We start from the raw sequence: 22,944 nt of genomic DNA, 5'->3' as shown, positions 1-22,944 counted from the left end.
CCCATTGTATCTTGGAAGTCACTAACTTGATTTTGACTTTACAGGGTCATAGGCAGAGGGACTTGCCTTGTCTCTGATGAGACTTTGGACTTGGACTTTTTAGTTAGTGCTGGAATGAATTAAGACTTTGGGGGACTGTTGGGAAGGCATGATTGATTTTGCAATGTGAGAAGGACATGAGATTTGGGAGGGGCCAGGGGCAGAATGATATGGCTTGACTCTGTGTCTCCACCCAAATCTCATCTGGAATTGTAATCCCCATGTGTTGAGGGAGGGACCTGGTGGAAGGTGATTCGATGATAGGGGCAGTTTCCCCCATGCTGTTCTTATAATAGTGAGGAAATTATCATGAGATCTGATGGTTTAAAAGTGGCACTTTCCTGTGCCCACTCTTTGTGAAGGCACCTGCTTCCCTTCACCTTCTGCCATGATTGTAAGTTTCCTGAGGCCTCCCCAGTCATGTGGAAATGTGACTCAATTAAACTTCTTTCCTTTTTAAATTACCCAGTTTCAAGTATTTCTTTAGAGCAGTGTGAGAATGGACTAATACAGAGGTGTTATTATAAAGATAGCTGAAAATGTAGAAGTGGCTTTGGAACTGGATAATGGGCAGAAGTTGGAAAAGTGTGGAGGAGCAAGCTAGAAAAGGACTGTATTGCCATGAGTGAAACATTCTAGCGAGGGCACCGAAGAAGACAAAAAGACAAGAGAAATTTTGAAACTTCTTAGAAATTGATTAAGTGGTTGTGAACAAAATGCTGACGGAATATGTTAGTAAAGACCATCCTGAAGAGGTCTCAGATGGAAATGGGGAACTTACTGGAAATTGAAGCAAATGTCACCCTTGTTATGCTGCAGCAAAGAAGTTGGCTACATCGTGTACATCTGTAGGGCTTTGTGGAAGGCCAAACTTAAGAGTGATGACCTGGGGTATCTGGCAGGAGAAATTTCTAATCAGAAAAGTGCTCAAGAAGTGGTGTGGCTGCATTTAATAGCTGAAGATTAGACATGGGAGAAAAGGGATGATCAAAAGTTAGAAGTAATTAAACGGGAAACAGAGCATAAAAATTTGAAAATTTACAGCCTGTCCATGTGGCAGAGAAGGAAAGAGCATTTTCAGGCAAGAAACCTAAGGGTGCTGGGGAGCAGCCACTTACTAGAAAGATAAGCCCAGATAAAAGCATCTAGGTGCTAACAATCAAGACAATGGGAAAAAGGCCCTGCAGGCATTTCAGAAATCTTTTGAATTGGCTTCTCTTATCACAGACCTGGGATGACAGATGGTTTTGGGGTCAGGCCCAGGGTGCCACTGCCTTGAAACACTTTGAGATGCTGCTTCCTGCATCCAGACCCCTCTGGCTGAAGCATCCAATGCTCAAATGGTCCCAGGTACAGCTCCGGACCTAGCTCGAGAGAGTCCAAGCCATAAGACTTGGCAGCTTCCACATGGTCATTAAGAGTGCAGATACGCAGATTGCAGGAATAGTGGAGGCTTGGCAACTTCCACCTAGATTTCAAAGGTTATACTGGAATTCCTGGGTGCACAGGAAGAAGCCTGTCATAGGGGTGGAGCCCACACAGAGATTCTACTAAGGCAATGATGAAATGGGGGTTTGGAACCCCCATGGAAAGTCCCCACTCTGGGCACTGCCTAGTGGATCTATAGGAGCAAGGCAACTGCCCTCCAGACCCTAGAATTATAGAGCCACCAGTAGGTTGCAACTTCAGCCAAAAAAAGCTGCAGGCATTTGACTCTAACCTGTGAGAGCAGCCATGTGAGCTATACCCAACAAATCCACAGAGTGGGGCTGCATGAGGCTTTAGGGGTTCACCCCTTGAACCATATGCCCCAGATGCAAGACATGGAGACAAGGGAGGTCATTTTGGAGCTTTAAGATTTACTGTCTGTCCTACTAGGTTTTGGACTTACATAGGACCTGTTACCCCCTTTTCTTCTGACCTATTTCTCCCTTTTAGAATGGGAATGTATACCCTTTTCCTGTTCCACCCTTGTATCTTGAAAGTAAACAACTTGGTTTTGACTCAGATCTGTGAGGAACTTTCCTTGAGTCTCAGATGAGATTTTGAATTTTTAAACTGATTCTGAAACAAGTTAAGACTTTTAGGGGTTATTGGGATGTAATACTTGTACTTTGCATGTGAGAAGAACATGAGACTTGGAGGGGCCAGGTTTTGAGTGCTATAGTGTGGAGGATTGTCCCCAAATCTCATGTTGAAATTGGATCCCAGTGTTGGAGGTGGGGCCAAATGGGACGTGTTTTGGTCATGAGCGTGGATCCCTCATGAATGGCTTAGTGCTCACTCAAGGTAATGAGTGAGTTTTTTTCTCTATTAGTTCCCAGGAGAGTTACCCAAAGAGCTGGTTGTTAAAAAGTGCCTGGGACTTTCCCTTTCTCTCTTGCTTCCTCTTCCACCACGCTATCTGCACATGTGGGTTCCCTTTCCCCTTTTCTCAGGAGTGGAAGCAGCCTGAAGCCCTCACCAGAAATGGATACTATTAGTTCTGTGCTTCTTGCACAGACTGCAGAATCATAAGCCAAATAAACATATTTTCTTTATAAATTACCCAGCCTCAGGTATTCTTTTATAGCAACACAAACAAACTGAGGCAGAAGGCTATTGCGCAGTGCAAATGAAGAACCCAGGGGCATCCCAAACTATGAGCAGAACTTCTTTCTTTCTTCATCTCACTAGTAAATGGAAAGTCTTGCCATTCTTCTAGGCCAGGGTCTCTAGTTGAGGAGTCAGACAGAGCTTCAAACACACACACACACACACACACACACACACACACACACACACACACACACAGAGTTATTGCTTGCACTTCAGTGAAACAAGGTAGACAGGGACTGAGGATACTCTTCTTTTATGGTGTGTTTACTATCTCTTTTTTCTTATAAGTTATAGCTGCAAAAAAGCTTTCTCGTTCCTTTGAGTTTCCTACTATGCACAATTCTATAGAGAGTCTCAATAAAATTTTATTGAAAAAATAAACAATTACCACTGTATCAATAAAAAGTTAAATATGTTATCTAGGTTAGTGTTATCAATGTATATTCAATTCCTCTTTAGCATCAAATAACATAATCTACAGATAGAAATTATTTCTTCACGTGCATTTAACATTCAGAAAAATATCAACCCCAGTCCTTCTCACCCATGTTATTTTTATCACTTGATGAGTATTTTGATGCACTTTTGTGAGTATATTTAGTAACAGAGTTAGGCTCTTTTCTTAGGTATACACTGATTACATCAACCCAAAAATCAATGGCATTTGAGTGACTTCCACTATGTTTCTGTAAAAGACTAAGGATTGGTAATTGTAACACATTTCATACCTTTATGTAATAGAATCCAAAACAATAAAATCATATACTGTGAAAAATGTAGTTAACTCTTCATGAAAAATAATCTTAATGTCTTCAATCAAAATTGCATCTTCATTTTCTTTATGCTTGCATTTGTGGAAAATAAATGAGCCAGTGAATTGCTGTATTCCTAAACTGCATACCTTTAAAAGAGTAACACATTATTATCTGATTGATTTTGTTCCAGGCAATTATGTGGAAATGGTTATCATGAGATACAAAAAGCAAATGGTTTTCTTTTTTGAATCATGTCTGTATCAAAAATGTTTTAAAATTTATAGAAAAGATGCCAGAACTATATTATCAATTTATGAAAACTAAAGAAACATTAAAAAGTGAGAATTCTCACGTGATGTTATGATTATTTACAACCGAAATAGTAATTCAACTTTAAAATTAACTATAAAGAAAATATTCTGAAATCAAAATTTTCAAAAGATGCTTAATAATATATCAAGAGGGTGACCATATGCTATAATTATTCCATTTATATTTTGGTGCTTACTATAAATAGACTTTAGATGCTTATTGCAGATTATATTTCAAATAATCTACCTTAAAATACTGTCGATTATGAAACTCGTATGCAGCCAAATGCAATTTTTTTTTGAGAGAGAGAGTCTCGCTCTGTTGCCCAGGCTGGAGTACAGTGGCATGATCTCGGCTCACTACAGCCTCTGCCTCCAGGGTTCCAGCGATTCTCCTGCCTCAGCCTCCAGAGCAACTGGGACCACAGGTGTGTACCACCATGCTCATCTAATTTTTTGTACCAAATGCAATTTTCTAATTTACATATGCACTCAGCTCTCTTTGGGTATATGTAATGGCATTTAAAAAGACTTAATACGACATTCTCTATGTGCTAGGTAATGTGGTAATTGAAAGGATTAATGTTATTTCATTTAATTCTTGCAATAGGCCTGTAAATGAAAAACCTTAATTGCAAAGCAGTTTAATAACTTGCCTAAAGTCAAATAATTTGTACATAATTTGAAATTGTTTTCTGACTAAAAATCACACAATTTTTAAGATACTTCATATTTATACGTACATTATATATATAAAACACATACAAGGAACAATTTAATTTATCCAGCATCAAAGGTATTTCCTATAAAATTATTTTGTAGAAATACAATCTAAACTTTTAAGCTTGGAGTGTTATTGAGTTTTACAACATTTGTGGAAAAGCTTTAACAAATACATTGATTGCTCTTCTACATCTCTATAAATTGTGGAAAATAAAATATGTGTTTATTTAAATTTTTTATCCTCAGGGTCATCAGTTTTTGTAGACAGCAGTAACTTAGTCATGTATTTAGAGATATTGACTGTCTGTTTGGCCTTACTCTAGGGGGACTTGGACTATTATGCCTTTTTATTTTAACTTGAATTATTAGATGGCTCAATGGCTATGGCTTTTTGTTGTCAGTGTACCTGCTTGCTGGGATGCTTCATTGTCATGTGTATAACTGATGTCTTGGATTTTTTTATTACACAGAAACATGATTTCACCTGGTATCTTAAAATTGCATATAATATTTATATTAACTAGCTCTGCATTGACTGTCTAAACTTCTCTTAAATGAAACTATTCTAGTTCAAGGTATGCAAAGCCATTTTCACATTCATTTTAAGTGCTCATTCAATTATTCATTCAAAAATATTTAATGGGCAATTACTATGTGAAAGAAACATTCTCAGGGACTGAGGAGTCAGCAGTGGATAAAAAGAGCAGTGGTCCATGCCCCTAGAAGTTCAAATTCTATTGGGAGAAAGAGACAAAGAAAATATTTTATTAAAAAATAAAACATATTGTGTTTAATACTGACAAATACTATAAAGAAAATTGCATAATAAGGAAGTATAGGAAATTCCAGGGGGACCTGGGATATGCAATTTTAGATGAAGTGATTAGAGAAGGCCAGACTGAAGGATATCTGAATAAAGAGCTGAATAAAGGTATGCTGGAATGAGTGTGTCTTTCCTTAGTTACACTTCTCAGCCCTCTTTTGCTCTGCTGTATATGCAAGGCATTCTGATCTAGACCAGCAGCATCTAGCTAGGTTTGGCTAAAGGAGAGCATTGAAAACTAAGGGGAAGAAAGAAGCCAGAGTGTTCCCTTTTGCCCACCTATGTTTTGGGCAGTGCCTCTAGCATTGCTTTGCCTCTGGCTCTTTTACTGAATGGGGTAACTGTGGTTCCAACATTTTCTTCTTGACCCCAGATCTTACAGTCTAATAATATTGTCTCTTCTTTTGGCAATGAAAGAAAGAGGTAGATAGCTCCCTACTGTTTTAAATTCATGTGTATTTAGTATTCCCAGCAGGAGATAGCAAATACCATGTGTTAAATCTGCTATTTCAAAATATTTAAAATGCCTGTTTTAAATACTTAAAAATTGTGAATCAATATTTGGAACTTGACTAGTACAGAAGGTGAAAGAGCAAAACTCACATTCATCTAGGTAAAGATCATCATGGACCATAGAAACATCAAGTCTGACACTCTGGGGGAAACTGCCTGGAGTATTCAGGACACAGTGAAAGGACAGTGTGGCTGCCATCGAGAAGGAAAAATTGAGTCCAGAGATGGTAGTAGATGGGTCAGAGAAATCAGCTAAATCTGACTTCAGCTTTTACTCTAAAAGAGAAGGGAAATTATTGAAGACTTCTTAACTGAGAAGTGAGTGATCTAACTTTTGTTTTATTGTAACCATTCTTCCTGAAAAGGACAATGAAAGAAGAAATAAGACAGGTTTAGAAGGTATTAAACTTTGATTTTGTATCCAGAGATTTTGCTGAAGTTGCTTATCAGCTTAAGGAGATTTGGGGCTGAGATGATGGGTTTTCTAAGTACACAATCATGTCATCTGCAAACAGGACAATTTGACTTTCTCTCTTCCTATTTGAATACACTTTATTTATTTCTCTTGCCTGATTGCCCTGGACAGAATTTCCAACACTATGTTGAATAGGAGTGGTGAGAGAGGCCATTCTTGTCTTGTGCCAGTTTTCAAAGGGAATGCTTCCAGTTTTTTCCCATTCAGTATGATATTGGCTGTGGGTTTGTCATAAATAGCCTTATTATTTTGAGATACATTCCACTGATACCTAGTTTATTGAGAGTTTTTAGCATGAAGGGGTGTTAAATTTTGTCGAAGGCCTTTTCTGCATCTATTGAGATAATCATGTGGTTTTTGTCATTGGTTCTGTTTATGTCATGGATTATGTTTATGGATTTGCACATGTTGAACCAGCCTTGCATCCCAGGGATGAAGCCAACTTGATTGAGGTGGATAAGCTTTTTGATGTGCTGCTGGATTCAGTTTCCCAGTATTTTTATTGAGGATTTTCGCATCGATGTTCATCAGGGATATTGGCTTCAAATTTTCTTCTTTTGTTGTGTCTATGCCAGGTTTTGGTATCAGGATGATGCTGACCTCACAAAATGAGTTAGGGAGGATTCTCTCTTTTTCTACTGTTTGGAAGAGTTTCAGAAGTATTGGTACCAGCTCCTCTTTGCCCCTCTGGTAGGATTCAGCTGTGAATCCATCGGGTCCTGGAATTTTTATGGTTGGTAGGCTATTAAATACTGCCTCAATTTCAAAACTTGTTATTGCTCTATTCAGGGATTTGACTTCTTCCTGGTTTAGACTTGGAAGGGTGTATGTGTCCAGGAATTTATCCATTTCTTCTAGATTTTCTAGTTTATTTATGTAGAGGTGTTTATAGTATTCTCTGATGGTAGTTTGTACTTCTGTGGGATCAGTGGTGGTATCTCCTTTATCATTTTTTATTGTGTCTACTTGATTCTTCTCTCTTTTCTTCTTTACTAGTCTTGCTAGTGGTCTATGAAGTTTGTTGATATTTTCAAAAAAACAGCTCCTGGATTCATTGATTTTTTGAAGGGTTTTTTGTATCTCTATCTCCTTCAGTTCTGCTCTGATCTTAGTTATTTCTTGCCTTCTGCTAGCTTTCGAAAAATCACAAGCATTCCTACACATCAATAATAGATCAACAGAGAGCCAAATCAGGATTGAACTCCCATTCACAATTGCTACAAATAGAATAAAATACCTAGGAATACAACTTACAAGGGATGTGAAGGACCTCTTCAAGGAGAACTACAAACCACTGCTCAAGGAATTAAGAGAGGATAAAAACAAATGGAAAAACATTCCATGTTCATGGATAGGAATAATCAATATTGTGAAAATGGCCATACTGCCCAAAGTAATTTATAGATTCAGTGCTGGCCCCATTAAGCTATCATTGACTTTCTTCACAGAATTAGAAAAAAGCTACTTTAAATTTCATTTGTAACCAAAAAAGAGCCCACATAGCCAAGACGATCCTAATCCAAAAGAACAAAGCTGGAGGCATCATGCTACCTGAGTTCAAACTATACTACAAGGCTACAGTAACCAAAACAGCATTGTACTGGTACCAAAACAGATACATAGAGCAAAGAAACAGAACAGAAGCCTCAGAAATAACACCACACATCTACAACCATCTGATCTTTGACAAACCTGACAAAAACAAGCAATGGGGAAAGGATTCCCTGTTTAATAAATAGTGTTGGGACAACTGTCTAGCCATATATAGAAAACTGAAACTGGACCCCTTCCTTACACCTTATAACAAAAATTAACTCAAGTTGGATTAAAGATTTTAACATAAGACCTAAAGCCATAAAAACTCTAGAAGAAAACCTAGGCAATAACATTCAGGACATAGGCATGGGCAAAGATTTCATGACTAAAATATCAAAAGCAATGGCAACAAAAGCCAAAATTGACAAATGGGATCTAATTAAACTAAAGAGCTTCTGCACAGCAAAAGAAACTATCATCAGAGTGAACAGTTGACCTAGAGAATGGGAGAAAATTTTTGCAATTTATCCATCTGACAAACAGCTATTATCCAAAATCTACAAAGAACTCAAACAAATTTACAAGAAAAAGACAACCCCATTAAAAAGTGGGCGAAGGATATAAATGAACACTTCTCAAAAGAAGGCATGTATGCAGCCAACAAACATATGAACAAAATGCTCATCATCACTGGTCATTAGAGAAATGCAAATCAAAACCACAATGAGATGTCATCTCACACCAGATAGAATGGTGATCATTAAAAAGTTAGGAAACGACAGATGCTGGAGAGGATGTAGAGAAATAGGAACGCTTTTACATTGTTGGTGGGAGTGTAAATTAGTTCAACCATTGTGGAAGACAGTGTGGCAATTACTCAAGGATCTAGAACCAGAAATACTATTTGACCCAGCAATCCCATTACTGGGTGTATACCCAAAGGAATATAAATCATTCTAGTATAAAGACACATTCACACGTATGTTTATTGCGGCACTGTTCACAACAGCAAAGACCTGGAACCAACACAAACGCCCATCAATGATAGACTGGATAAAGAAAATGTGGCACATATGCACCACGGAATACTATGCAGCTATAAAAAGGATGAGTTCAAGTCCTTTGCAGGGACATGGATGAGGCTGGAAACCATAATTCTCAGCAAACTAACACAAACACAGAAAACTAAACACCGCACAATCTCACTCATACGTGTGAGTTAAACAATGACAACACATGGACACAGGGAGGGGAACATCACACACCGGGACCTATTGGGGGTGGGTGTCTGGGGGAGGGATAGCATTAGGAAAAATACTTAATGTAGATGACGGGTTGATGGGTGAAGCAAACCACCATGGCACATGTATACCTATGCAACAAACCTGCACGTTCTGCACATGTACCCCAAAACTTAAAGTATAATAAAAAAAATTATGTGATAAAAATGGAAAAAAAAATATGTGATAAAAATGGAAAAAAGGAAGGTTTTAAACTATTTTGGTAAGAAATGATTGTGTCAGGGAAATAATGGTGGTAGTGAGGAGTGCTCAGATCATGGGCAGACTGAGGGCCAAGCCAATGGGATGTGAAGAAAGATTGCATGTGTTAAATGAGAACGTGTATGTTAAGTTGCAAAAGCATATTACACATTTATGTTGGGATGTAAGGTATATGAGAATATGAGTTATATGAGCATGAACTCAAGTGAAAAGATCTGCCCTACAGACATAAATTTGGAAATCACATAGGAATAGTATTACGTTGCTGCAAATGTAATTGTGGTTTTCGCCATTACATTTGCACCAACCTAATCTTTTTTAAAGTCATGGAACTTAATGACATCACTAGTGATGACTCTCATTTGTACAGTTTTGAGGTAGCTGAGTTTCTCAATAAAGATTATATCATCTATAGATTAATAATACAAAAATACATTAATTCCTTTTAAACAAAATTATAGAATCTTACATTTTAAATGTGCTTGTTAAATACTCACAATGAGGAGTCATGCATTTATTCCAAGTATTCTGAACATGTCTTTTAAGCAGTTGTTTGTATTATTTAAGTCTCTGTTATCAATCCAGCTCACACTAAGCAAGGACTTTACAAGATAGGCATGGTGCCAAACAGAGCCCCAGGAAAGCACTATTGGGGCTTGAACACTGCCAGGGCTCACCTTTGTTTCTTGCCTCAGAGTCTCCATGTGTGTCTGCTGCATTTCTCCCTTTCACTGAAGGCCAGCTTTTTCCACATGGCAGAAAGTGTATTTGCCAACACTCTTCACCTTTACATCTATGGTTTCTGTGATTCAGAGAAAAAAACATGTCTCACAAAAGCAAGGAAGAGGCAAAGTGCCAGGGAAAAAAAAATCTGTATATTCAGCGTAGTGTTCAAAAACAATTTAACAGTCTTAAGAAAATATATCTTTTTCAGGTTCTTCATTCGTTGTTTATATACTGAAAATGAAATTATTAGTTTATCATTTAAAACCTGTAATGATAAAAATAATGGAAGCATTAGAAATTTTCTTTTTATCCAATGTTTTAATAATTCTTTGGACTTTTCCCCAGATCTAATAAAGAGTATGAAGATTGGTGTAACAATTCATCTGCTGGGTATTTGAGAAATATACAAAAATAAGGGTTAGCATTGATGATGTTTAGAAGATAGGGTGATATTCACTTTTCAAGAAAAGAGTATTTATTTTGAAGCCCAATGCTCCATGTCACATTTTAAGATTACTTAGGCAAGTATAGACAAAAGATGACCTTGAAGCTATGGAATATGATGAATTTACCACAGTACGTTGAGATAATACATTATTCAATACTGCATGTGAAAATAGATATGCAAAATAAGAAAGAGATACATTTCTGTCATTCATTTACTCAATAGGCATTTATTGAGTTGTCTCTTCTGTTCAAAGTATAGCAGTATACCTGTTCTAGAGAAAGAAAAAATAAACAATGGCATATTTGTGTAACTCTAAATATTGCAAGGAAAAGGAGGCCAGTGCAATTCATTAATCAATCAGATCTATCCAGAATTACTCCCACCACCACCTCAAATAGTCTAACCCCCAGCATTTCTCATGACAGCGAATGCAGAAAACAGACACAGACTTGTTCCTGGTCTTTCCATAATGGTGATTGACCACACAGAACTCAAAGCCACCTTTATAAAATACAAATCTGATCCAGCCACTCTCCGGGTCTCAACTCTCTAATTATTTCCACTCACCCTTAGAATAAAATACAGAATTCTTACCTTGGTATACACTATCTGATCTCATGCTCACTCTCAGAATCATCTCATTTTCCTACTACTCTTTCTCCCTCTTCCTATGATCCATTCTTTGGTCATTTTGCTTTTCATTACTGTTCCAAGCTTGGGGCAACCTAAAGTGTACAGACTTGCTCTTCTCTCTCCCTGTAATTCTCTTCCTCCACATATCTGCATGGGTCATTCCTATACAGTATTCAGGTCTCTGTTCAGAGGCCACCTTCTCAAAGCTCATTCTAAACCTTCAAATCCCTATCACTTGGTGTACTTTAATTTTCTTCATACCATACACCTCTAATTGGCAATACAGTGTATACTTATTTAGTTGTTTAATATTTTTAACTAAAACTCACGTATGAATTTCTGGGAAGAAGAGATTTTGACTGTTTGCTCTATTTCAGGGCATAGAAATGCTTGGCACATAGGTGATATACAATAAATTATTCTTTAATTCACTACTTTATTAAATGTACCTATGCATACTTCATGTAAATAGACATGAATCCCACTGACACCACTTTCTAGCTCCGAGACCTTGATCAAATAAGATAACTCTCAGTAGCAAAATGATGATGATAATGACATTTATTTTACTTCATATGTAAAGTCCTTATAATATTGCCTAGAACATTTGAATATTTATTGAAGGTTATCACGATAATTTTAATTATTATATGTCATTGTTTACATTATAAAAATGTGTTGTTGCATTAACGTAAGGTGAAATGCATGTATATAAAATATGTATAAATATAGTGTCCTCATTACCCTATCAGTATTACATTCCAGACAGAAATGATGTTTTATGGGAAGGCAAAAGTCTGTATTACACAAAAGTTTTACATATAATGACCACAGAGCAATTTTTAAAAATACTACTAGATTTATTCTTTTTTTACAAACTGTAGTTCAAATTCCCACCTAAATCTTAGTACATACCAAAAGATAGTTTCATATTTAATTTTAATTTTAACTTTAATTTAATTTTAATTTTAATTCATATTGACTTTCTCTAGTAACAATTATTCTTAAATTGCATAACTCTTCTTTCATTTTTTGCTTATCTTCAACATCCAGAGAAATAAATAAAAATGGACAATATTTAAAATAAAATAAAATAAAGTTAAATGTCAATAAGTTTTCTTTTTAAGTTATCTATGGCAGAATAAATCTAAATGGGATTGGCCTATTTTGTGATTGTTGCCCTTAGGGGAAAAAAGATAAAAGACATAAGAGTGTGTCATATCAGTGTGTGTCTTCAAATCAGTGCACATCAATCTAACCTCCCACACCTTTCTATGTACAGTTCTCTAAATGGTAACTTATCTTCCAGTGATGGCTTTTTGCACTATGTTTGAAGTTCTTTTGATGTGTTACTGTATTATTTCATATGGATCCATCTATGGCATCACATCTATGGAACCACATTAAGAAAAGGTTCCTTTTTCTTCTGCAACAACAACAAAAAAACAGAGTTCAAACATTTATTCACAAGGTTTTGCACTGACCTGGCAATAATACTCAAAGGACTGACTGATTTTGCTTAGACCATTTTTTTCTGGCACACAGACGAATGTTAAAGTGAAACGCTAAAAAATAGTATGAGTATACTGTGAAAAGGCAGCACAAACAACATCCATATCATTGGTCAATAAAATCTTTGCTGCTATTGCTGATGGGAAAATATTTTTAATACTTAAATTTTTTCAAGTTTAACAAACATAGCTCATGTCCCAGTATTTCCAGTGTGCAGATTACCAGGCACAGTTATAGTGGTATTAGATATGGACTCCCTTCTCACGAATTTTAGTGAGATATGGACAAGATCTTACAAAAGTTGACACCATCAGGGGAATAATTAATCTTAAAGGATGGAGAAGGATATTAACTATGCCCTGTAATACCTACTAGAGAGCCACCAAGAATGTTGGAAGGATTTCTTATCACTAAACACATCACTAGCTATTTAAACTGAAATAACTATTGCTTTCAAAAAATAGTTACCTTTTTATTCTACCATTTTACTATGTGCCAGATAAGTGACTATCTTCAGTTTGCTTTACACATTATATTTAATTGCCTTAACAACAATGTTCAATACTTCCATTTACAATTGTGGAAACTGAAGTTCATGGAGCTTATTTATGTTGCTTATGTGGTGAATAGAATTTATTGTAAGGTGTATCTAGTTCCAAGGCCATGATTTTTATGACTGAAGTATACTATCTATTGAAATAGCCTAAAATTTAAACTAATTTCTTTGTTGTGTTAATAATTTAAAATAATATTTTAAATAAATTAGAATTATTTTCTGAGCATTATATCATCTGCTACTAGTGGGGGATCATTTATAGCAAAAGAGTTAATTTTTGGAAGAATAAATATAATAAAACTAAGAATGATTTCATTGTTTTATTCAAAGAATTGGAGCCTGTTTCATAAGAAGTCCAAATAGAGTGGGACAGTACAGCATGAACAGATTGACAGCGGCAAAGGTATTATGTGTTCAGGTGGATGAGACAGAACCAGAATTATTAAATGCTCCACACTAGAACCACTTGCTATGAATTGTTAAACTGTACCACTGAAGATTCAACAGAATTGTGAGAATTTCTTAAGTAAGATAGAATATGCAGGAGTCAAATGAAAAATATATAGTCATGCAACCACATAAAACATGTTGATTTATGTTTAATAAAAAAGAAAAATCTACATAAAGATAAATGTCAGAGACAATATTTACAACAATATGAAAAGGAAAACAACGATTCTCTAACAAAGAGCTTCTAAAAATTTCAAAAGAATGAAAAATGACCTAGTAGAAAGACAATCAATTTATATTAATAGGCAATTCATCTCACCATTACTCAGAAAACTGTAAATTAAAATAAGAATGAGATACTATCTGTATCCATCGGATTGGGAAATATGAAATGAGTTGTTAACATTCAACAGAGGAAAGGGTTGAGGAATCGAGTGCTGTCACGTGTTACTAGAAGAAATATAAATAGCTTCAACCTCTGGGGAAGATAATCTGGAAGTAGCTATCAAAATTGTATATGCATATAACCTTTAACCCAGGAGTCCTAGTCATCTCTTTTCTTTGTTTCTTTTTACTGTATCATCTTCTGCCACCTAGAGTTCCCAATTTTATCCAAGTTTTCCTACATCTGATCTTTCAACACTAGACAACAGGAGAACAAGTTGGCTACAGTAATGTATTCAGAAAAATTGATTGTTTGGGGGCTCAGAGGCTGTAGATGATTTTGATTACACAGGCGGTATCATCAGCATGCCTAGGAGATTGTTTTCTGCATGGTTTAGTTGTTTCAGTGCAGGTGTAGAGAAGGCAGAGAGTTTGCTCACACATGGTATTTGTTTTGGTTTGGGTTGGTTTGATTTGGTTTAGCTTGGTTTCCCCAAGCAGAAATGAAAGGAGAGAAAGGTAAATGTTAATAGTAATGGTAAGAAAAAAATACAAAACAAATTATAGTATGTTAGCTAGAATCAGAGGAAACTAAAGGGAAGAAGATCCCATGAATAGGGAGAGAGTAGTTGGGATTGTGGGCTAAAAGTGCTCCTGAGGTTAAAGGACAAATGGTTGCAATTGTTGACCATGTACAATATAAGAATAAGAGATCATCATGTGTTAATTATTCCATAACTTCATGTTTTCAATGAAACACTATGAAAGGTCTGGGATTGTCATTGACAATCTCTGACCTGGTAATATGCCCTACAGATCTTACTAGCTCACCAGAATGGGGTTTGGAGCACAAAACACTTTCTGTTTCCTGTGTAAAGTTTTCCAATGAGATTTATATAAAGAAGAGAAATAAAGAAAGAAAAATCGAGTTCTGGAGTATGAATATGAAAGTGAGTAGGGCAAGGTGGGAAAAACAATCATTAGAGGAGGGGCGATCAAGAAACCAAATTACCATGCTATTGAAAAGATTATTCACAAAAACATCAAAGTCCCTCAGAACTACAAAATTAGAGCGGGCAAGAAGATTGTGAAGCAAAAGTAAAAGACATCAAGGAATACATGAGTTTATCCAAGAGATCATTAGGTGTCAACAACCAGTAGTAGATGTAAAGCCAAGTAATATAAGCCTTATTAAACAAAGTGTTTTATTCTCAATGAGATGGCGATATCTATCATACATTTGATATTACCTTGGTGGACCAGAGAATATGAGGTCATAAAGTTTTAAGCACTATTATAGAGAAAAGTGAATGAGTACAGAAATTAAAATATAATCAGCACATAGAATTAAATGATGACTGAGTTAGTGCTTGTTGAGCCTCAACTGATTTTCACTCTGTTCAGATAGTCTCATTGAAATAAGAAGTTACTATAAAATTGCTAGAAACCAAGGGAAAGAATGTGTAATATTTCTCAGAGGATCAGTTTATTTAAAATCTCCAGACACAGGAGATTTTACTTTATCAAGTAAAATCTTGATACAGATTTTGATTAATCCAGATACAGATTTTGATTTGGATATGAACAATGAAGAGTTTCTAGAGAAGTTCCTGCACAGTGCTGGATTGTGGTTGTGGAAAGCTGAAGTAGTCATATTAAGGCCGCTTTGGATAAAAGAATTGTGTTCTTCATTGTGAATATCACAGTGGCAACAAACAAACAAAACAACTATCTTATACTGTCATATCATTGTACAGTAATTACTCCCATCACACCTTGACAAATGAAATTTTAAAAGGGGATTTAGACACCATGTAGTTTAACTTCCTCACAATCCAGAGATTTTCCTAAAATATACCTATAAGTTTCATGTGACCAGTAACAGATTCTTCCTTGTTCACTGCTATATTCTGATACCTGTCAAAGTTCTTAGCACATTGTAGGCACTTAGTACTTATTTGTTGAATGAACACATTTCTAATGATGTTGCCTGTTTCAAGCAAGTCAGCTGCACAAGTGAACGCTACCACTCTCCATAACTTGAAAGTGTATTTAGGCATGTTACTCCTATTTTGACTTCCAGAGTAGCTGGGAGTGCACACGGTTGAGGACACATTCATTGATCCTTGCAAAGAAACCTCGGGTAGCTATGTTCTAACTTTCAACCTGGTCCCCTCTCTCATTTGATGCAGAAGAGTGAGTAACTACACAGATAGGGAACTCATTCCCTCTTGATTCAGCCACTTCCACTAGCCTTTATATGAAGGCTAAATCTATTGCCCTTACCCACCTTCAAAATACTGCCAATATTTTTATATAATAACATATAAAATTCCATTAATATTTTAATTTCCTAGTCAATGATAACTATAAAGTCAGCTCCTAAAATTTTGATTCCACATTCTTTTCTTTTCATTCTTGAGATGTTAATATGTTGTATTTCTTTTTTGTTCTTCTGTTTCACCTTAAGCACACAAATTTGTATTCTGTGAGCATTTATTTCAGACTTGTTCCCATGTGTGTTTTAACATTTCATGTTGAAAGCTAAAAGTAAGATGTTCTCAAATTCATAATCCCCTAGGGATCTTTTGTTCTTGCCTGTACTTGATAAAGTAAAACTATGCTATTCAATCTAATTTCTTTCTCTAAAAGTTTTTCTAAGTGGCTATAATATTAATTTAAAGTTTCTTCAATAGATTTGGTCCTAAATAAATCACTGAAAACTGCATGAGATTTTACTACAAACGACTTCCTCCGGAGAAAAAAGAGTACCATGACTACGTTCTCTGTATATATAGCAACAGGCTGAGAAAGATTCATGTTTAAAATTCAAGGAGTATGATTGAATTAGAAATATCTATGTTAAAATTTTTTTCAGATGTGGATGTATTGGTTTCCTTTAATCTAATGCTTTTGTGTTTTTCACCATATATTTATGTTTTAGAAAAAAAGTCCTTAAAATTAATCTCCAAAAGAAGTTTTTTGTCCACGGTTTATTTCATTTATTAAATGTGGAAAATGCCAACAAACCTCAATAAAATGATATACAAACTGGACCAATATCTAAAACATTTTCTTCTATGTCTACAATTTTAATAACATGTTAGAAAACAGATAAAAGAATTGAGAAATAATTTGATAACTTAAATGCAAGATTAATGATGATACTAAACAACTAAATATAAATATAGGAACTTGAAGACTATTATCTTTCTTGGCTAGTTATTTATTTATGTTATTCACAAATATTTTTTCTTTACTACATGATTCATCATTCAATGAAATACAGTAGAAAGTAAATATGAGTATATACCTATTTGAGTTTCATTTTCATTATGTCTATGAAAATTTAAATGTTTCCTAATAATTAGTCCTATAACTTATTAAACATTCTACTTCTATTTTTTCCTATTATATTTCATACTCAAAATACCAACAGTCAGTATGGAAAGGAAGGATTCCCCATACTACAGAGGCAAAAATAAAGATACAGCAGATGAAAAGTTTAACTTCATGCTTTTATCTCCTCTAAGACTAATATTGAACTAATATAATGCAAGATGAAAAGACATATCTTGATGTCTAAATTAATTCAGTATTGCGTAGCAGTTCTTTTCATAAGACTGGTGAAAAATGTTCCCTCTGGTAACTTTAAATCAGTTTTTTGTAATTAGCATTTAGTTGTGCTCTTAAAAATGAAATTGGCTTCTTTTTGTCTGCCAACACCAATTTTCAGCTCAGCAGCTAAAGAATAGGTCTTTTGTGTTAAAGCCAGCAGGTTTGATGTCATGTTGTAATAGCTTATGGAAGTTATGTCATTATATTACCCGTGGTAATTAATTTAACTTCTTCTAAATTTAATATTTGTTTATTCATGCATTCAAAATTCTATTTGTACTGACTCATGACAAAGATATAAATGTTATGCTGAAAGGCCAAGGATTACTTATTAGAAACAATATTTTCTTTGAAATAAAATAGCAATCTTTTCTCAATCATTTTTCTAATATACTGAATATCTATGTACAAACTTCCTTCAAAAAATGATAAAAATAAGTTATATGTTAATTTTAAATTTCTATACTATTCATTGACAACATAGCCATCATAAAAAATGCAACTGCATTTATTTCATCTCATTTTACTTCCATATTTTTAAGATAGGTAAGATAAATACCTATCTTATCTTACATAATAAGATAAACTTGATTTAAATATTCATTCTTTATCTATTTTATTATTAAATCCAGAATATCTGGTTAAGAATACTTATCTTTAACATATTGAGATATTTATCAAGTCATTTACCTTAAAGTTTCACTCAGAAATAAAAAAGAAACTGCAAAATTTTCCAGATAAATTGTCATCTTTAGAGCATTCAGAATCCCTAAGGAATCAAATTACAAGAACTATCAAGTGTTGTATTTTTGTAGTCACCTCTCTGATAGGCATACAAAACTAACATGAGATGATAACTGCCCTCAGTGTCTAAAATTTACTTGAGGAGAAAAATCAAAGACAGTATGAATTAAAACTACACAATTATGACAAAAATAGTTTCATAAAGGACAGTAAATAGGCACAAATTGTCTTGTTTTTTGAATGTTGGGCTTAGTATCTACCTTAGTCTACCAGAGCTGCCATAACAAAATGCCTAACTATGGGTGGTTTAAATAACAGAAATTTATTTCTCACAGTTTTAGAGGCTTGAAAGTATAAGATCAAGTTGCCAGCAAGGTAGCTTTCATTGAGGCCTCTTCTCTTGGCTTGTAGGCAGCTACCATCATGCCACATGACCCCTTCTTTGTGTGCACGTGAATTGCGGGAGACCCCGGGATCTGTTTCTCTTCTTAAAACGACACCAATTCTATGGGATGAAGGCTTTGCCCTTATGACCTCACTTAATCTTAATTACCTCTTTAAATACCTCTCTCCAAACATAGTCAAATTCGGAATTAGGGCTTCAAAATATGAATTGGAAGATGTGACATAATTCAGCCTATAACAATATCTGAACCCTGACTAATGGAAAAAATCTAAATAAGTCAAAAGAAGAAAAGAAGTATCATCAATAAGGATTAAGAACCATGAAAAGAGTCACATAGGGTAATTGTATATTTCCTGAAACCAGATAAATGGTCAGATCTAAAGTATAGAGATGAAAATAAATACTGTAAAATGTTTTCTGAAAGAGTACTGAATATTAAATTGTCTTAAAAATCCAGAAAAAAATATTTCAGAATCTCTCTTCTCTTCCTTTCACACACATATACACATGCACTATCTTCCTTCAGCTCTTTATGTGTTACTAATTACAAAACTTTGGGCCTTATATAATAGTCTTTGGAGGCCAGGCGCCATGTCTCACACCTGTAATCCCTGCACTTTGGGAGGCCAAGGCGGGTGGATCACCAGAGGTCTGGAGTTCGAGACCAGCCTGACCAACATGGAGAAATCCCGTCTCTACTAAAAACACAAAATTAGCCAGGCGTGGTGGCGCATGCCTGTAATCCCAGCTACTCCGGAGGCTGAGGCAGGAGAACAGCTTGAACCCGGGAGGTGGAGGTTCCTGTGAGCCGAGATCACGCCACTGCACTCCAGCCTGGGTAACAAGAGCGAAACTCCTTCTCAAAAAAAAAATAGCCATTGGAGGATACTAAAATTACATATTGAAATCAGCTGCACAAAGTACTCAGCTAAAGAACGTGACTAAATAAATATTTCAATGTCAGTACTAAATATTCAATAGTTATTAAATGTAGTTGAAAATGGTAATAAGTAGAACTCTGGCTTCTACACAGGCTACTTTAGCATGTCATCTCATTATTTGCTGCTATATTAGAAAAGTAGTTCCTATAGAATACTGTTGTACATAGGAATCTTAGGACTTAAAGAACGCCTTGAAAAATTAGATTATTTAGATTTTATCAGATATTAACATCGACACCTAATCAATGTATCTACATTCTTTCTATTATCCGTTTGAGGATAAACACTAAAGCTTTGAATTTTATTTCTGAAGAAAAGGAAACATGATCATGATTTAGACAAATATTAAGAACTTAAAATTTCCTATTAATTTATCAACAATCAGTTTCATGTAATTTATATACGTCTACTACAGCTGCTATAACAAAATGGCACAGACTGGGTGAATTAAACAACAGATTTTTAAAAAACAGTTATGGAGAATAGAAGCTTGACATCAAGGTGCTATCAGAGTCAGTTTCTGGTCTCTCTTCCTAGCTTAGAGACAGCCACCTTTTTGTTGTGTCTTTGTGGCAGGCCAGGTCTCCATTAGGAACCGGAGCTCTCGGTCTTTACCAACACTTGCTGTAATTCTGATTAATGTATAAGTTTAACATCAAAGAACTGGAGAATCTAGTGCCTTAGTGCAAAGGGCTGGAAAGTAAAACAAGTCCATTATGACCTCACCTGGGCTTTCTTAGATCCTAAGATTCACTTAAAATAATGAAGACATTCTTGCACATGTTGTACCAGGATTCACTTTGGATGATATTTTAAGTAATTTTTCCAAGCCTCTGAAGTAACTGTCTAAACCCGGGACCCTAGTCAAAGAATAGATAGAGTAAAACACTTTGGCTTTCAGCTTGTAGGTGTACTGAGTATATATAAGCACTGGAAAAAATTTGTAACTTTTAGTTCGTCTGGTGAGTTACTACAAAATTCTCCCTGTAACCAGTTACAGAAATAAACTCCCTTCTTTCCCAGTCTGTCTGCATCTCGTTATTGAACTGAGAGAACAAACAGCTGGACCACTGTTTGGTCTGTGAACATCTTCACATGTTCTTTCCTCTGTGTGTGTGTGAAGAGATATCTCTGGTGTCTCTGCCTCTTTGTATAAAGATCTCAATACTATCAAATTATAGCCCTGCCCTTATTACCTCATTTGGCCATAGTTACCTTTCTAAAGACTCTATCACCAAATACATTTACATTGGGGGTTATGGCTTCAACAAATAAATTTTTGAGGGGCACAATTCAATCCATAACAATCTATACTTAGTTTCAAAGACAGAAAGGTAAGGTCAGTAAGATAATAGAATTCTAGCATTTTAATGTCATCTTCCTCCCCACAAAAATCATCCATTTTGACAACTACCCTTGGATAAGAGTACCTATGAAGTAGTCTAGGAGTTCAGCAGAGAAGTTCTAGGAGATCATGCAAGCAAACAATCCAAAAACAGATGAATTGAAGGAGTAATAAGAATAGTTTTCCTTTACCCATGTCACAGTTTTACCAAGGTACAGCTCAATGCAAAGAGAGAAACACTTGACTATCAATTTATCCCATGAGGGAAAAAGAGTATAGTGAGGAAGTGTCCAGCTCCCTCAGCCATGCAGATGGTACACAAGCAGGCAAGAGAGACGCTGTCCCTTTCTTTCTTGCCTCAACCAGAAAACTGTGGTGATCAGCACAGCTGAGTGATTTGGAGAGGGTGGAGATAGGGATGAGAGGCTGTGCGCCCTACTGCTTGCTCTGCAAACTCTATCAGGAAGGCTGCCTATGACATACTTAGTTTGCCTCATCTATAGAACCCCTTGAAACTGGCCTATGGGAACCACAAATGCTCCACATGCCTCACCTCCATTCTGCTCCTACGCTGGCCCTCTGAGCTTACCCCCGGATACAGTGAGTGCAAGCATCTCATGCAAACAACCAGCTAAACTCTGCAGGGTTGGGAGAAGGTGTACAAATGAGACTTTCAGAACACAACCATAGGGAAAACAAACAAGAGGATCTCAGCACCTGGCTTATTTTGCAGGACAGAGAGAAAGCCTATAGTCTTAAGAATCTCTCACCTGAATGAAAACAAGAGCTGTGGAGAAGGGATATTCATTAAGAAAAAGTCTGAGAGAACCTCAGAATTCCTAGTCAATTTAATTGATAAGGCTGTTTATCTCCTGAAACTAGGCAATAAAGACTGGAGGAGAAGACTGCATGTTTAAATGCAAAATCAGAAAGGCAAAACTTCAAGAAATGAAAAAAAAAATCAGGAAAACATGATACCACCAAAGAAATACAATGATATTCCACTAACCAACCTTAAATAAAGGCAGATATATGAATTGACAAAGAATTTAAAATAATTGTTTTAAGTAAGCTCAGTGAACTATGAGAGAACATAGACAACTCACTGAAATTTTTAAAAAATGAACAAAACAACTAGTTTAATACAAAGATAAAATCACGTTAAAAATAAATTATGGAGATGAAAAATACAATGAATGAAATAAAAATGTAATAGAGAGCATAAACAACAAACTTGATCAATCTGAATAGAGAATCTGTGAACTTCAAGATAGGTCATTGGAAACTATCCAGTTGAGGATAAAATTTAAAAAGAGGAATTAAAAGGAATGAGCAAAGGCTGTGGGATTTATAGAACACTGTCAAAATAGGTACATTCATATTATGAGAGTAACAGAAAGAGAAAAGGGGCAGAAAGATTATTTAAATAAGTAATGGCTGTAAACTTTCCAGATTTGGGGAGAAATACGGACTTCAGGTATATGAAGCTCAAAAGTTGCCAAACAAGTTAAACCCAAAAAATACTTCACTAAGACAAGTTAAAATCAAAGTGTCCAAAATAAAAGACAAGGAATGAAGTTTGAAAGTAGCATGAGAAAAGAGGCTTCAAACACCAGTAATTAAGACTATCAGCAGACTTCTCAGCAGAAACATTGTAGGCCAGGAGAAAATGGGATGATACATTCAAATTTCTGAAAGAAAAAACACTGCCAACTGAGAATATTTTATTTGGCAAGGGTATCCTCCACAAATGAAGGGGAGATAAAAACTTTTCTATAAAAACAAAAGTTGAGACTGTTCATCACCATTAGACCTGCTTTGCCAAAAAATGCTGAAAAAAAGAGGTCTCTGAGCTGAAATAAAAGGATGCTAACTATCAGCATGACAAAAAATGAAAGTATAAAAC

General features: G+C 35.4%; 1 long non-coding RNA gene across 1 annotated transcript in view; it reads right to left on the bottom strand.

Moving 5' to 3' along the window:
* Window positions 1-7,279: 7,279 nt before the first annotated feature.
* The window catches only part of LOC134757105 (uncharacterized), a 33,515-nt gene continuing 17,850 nt past the window's right edge, over window positions 7,280-22,944 (bottom strand). Inside the window, exons 2-3 of the long non-coding RNA XR_010130716.1 lie at window positions 9,953-10,077; window positions 7,280-7,393 (exon numbers count right to left, since the gene is read on the bottom strand). This is a non-coding gene — a long non-coding RNA (uncharacterized lncRNA). The remainder of the gene's footprint in view (window positions 7,394-9,952; window positions 10,078-22,944) is intronic.

This window comes from Gorilla gorilla, chromosome 15 (genome assembly GCF_029281585.2).
Source record: "Gorilla gorilla gorilla isolate KB3781 chromosome 15, NHGRI_mGorGor1-v2.1_pri, whole genome shotgun sequence".
NCBI classification, from domain to species: domain Eukaryota; kingdom Metazoa; phylum Chordata; class Mammalia; order Primates; family Hominidae; genus Gorilla; species Gorilla gorilla.
Note: the sequence above shows the minus strand (reverse complement) of the source record. Positions and strands in the feature narration are given on the sequence as shown.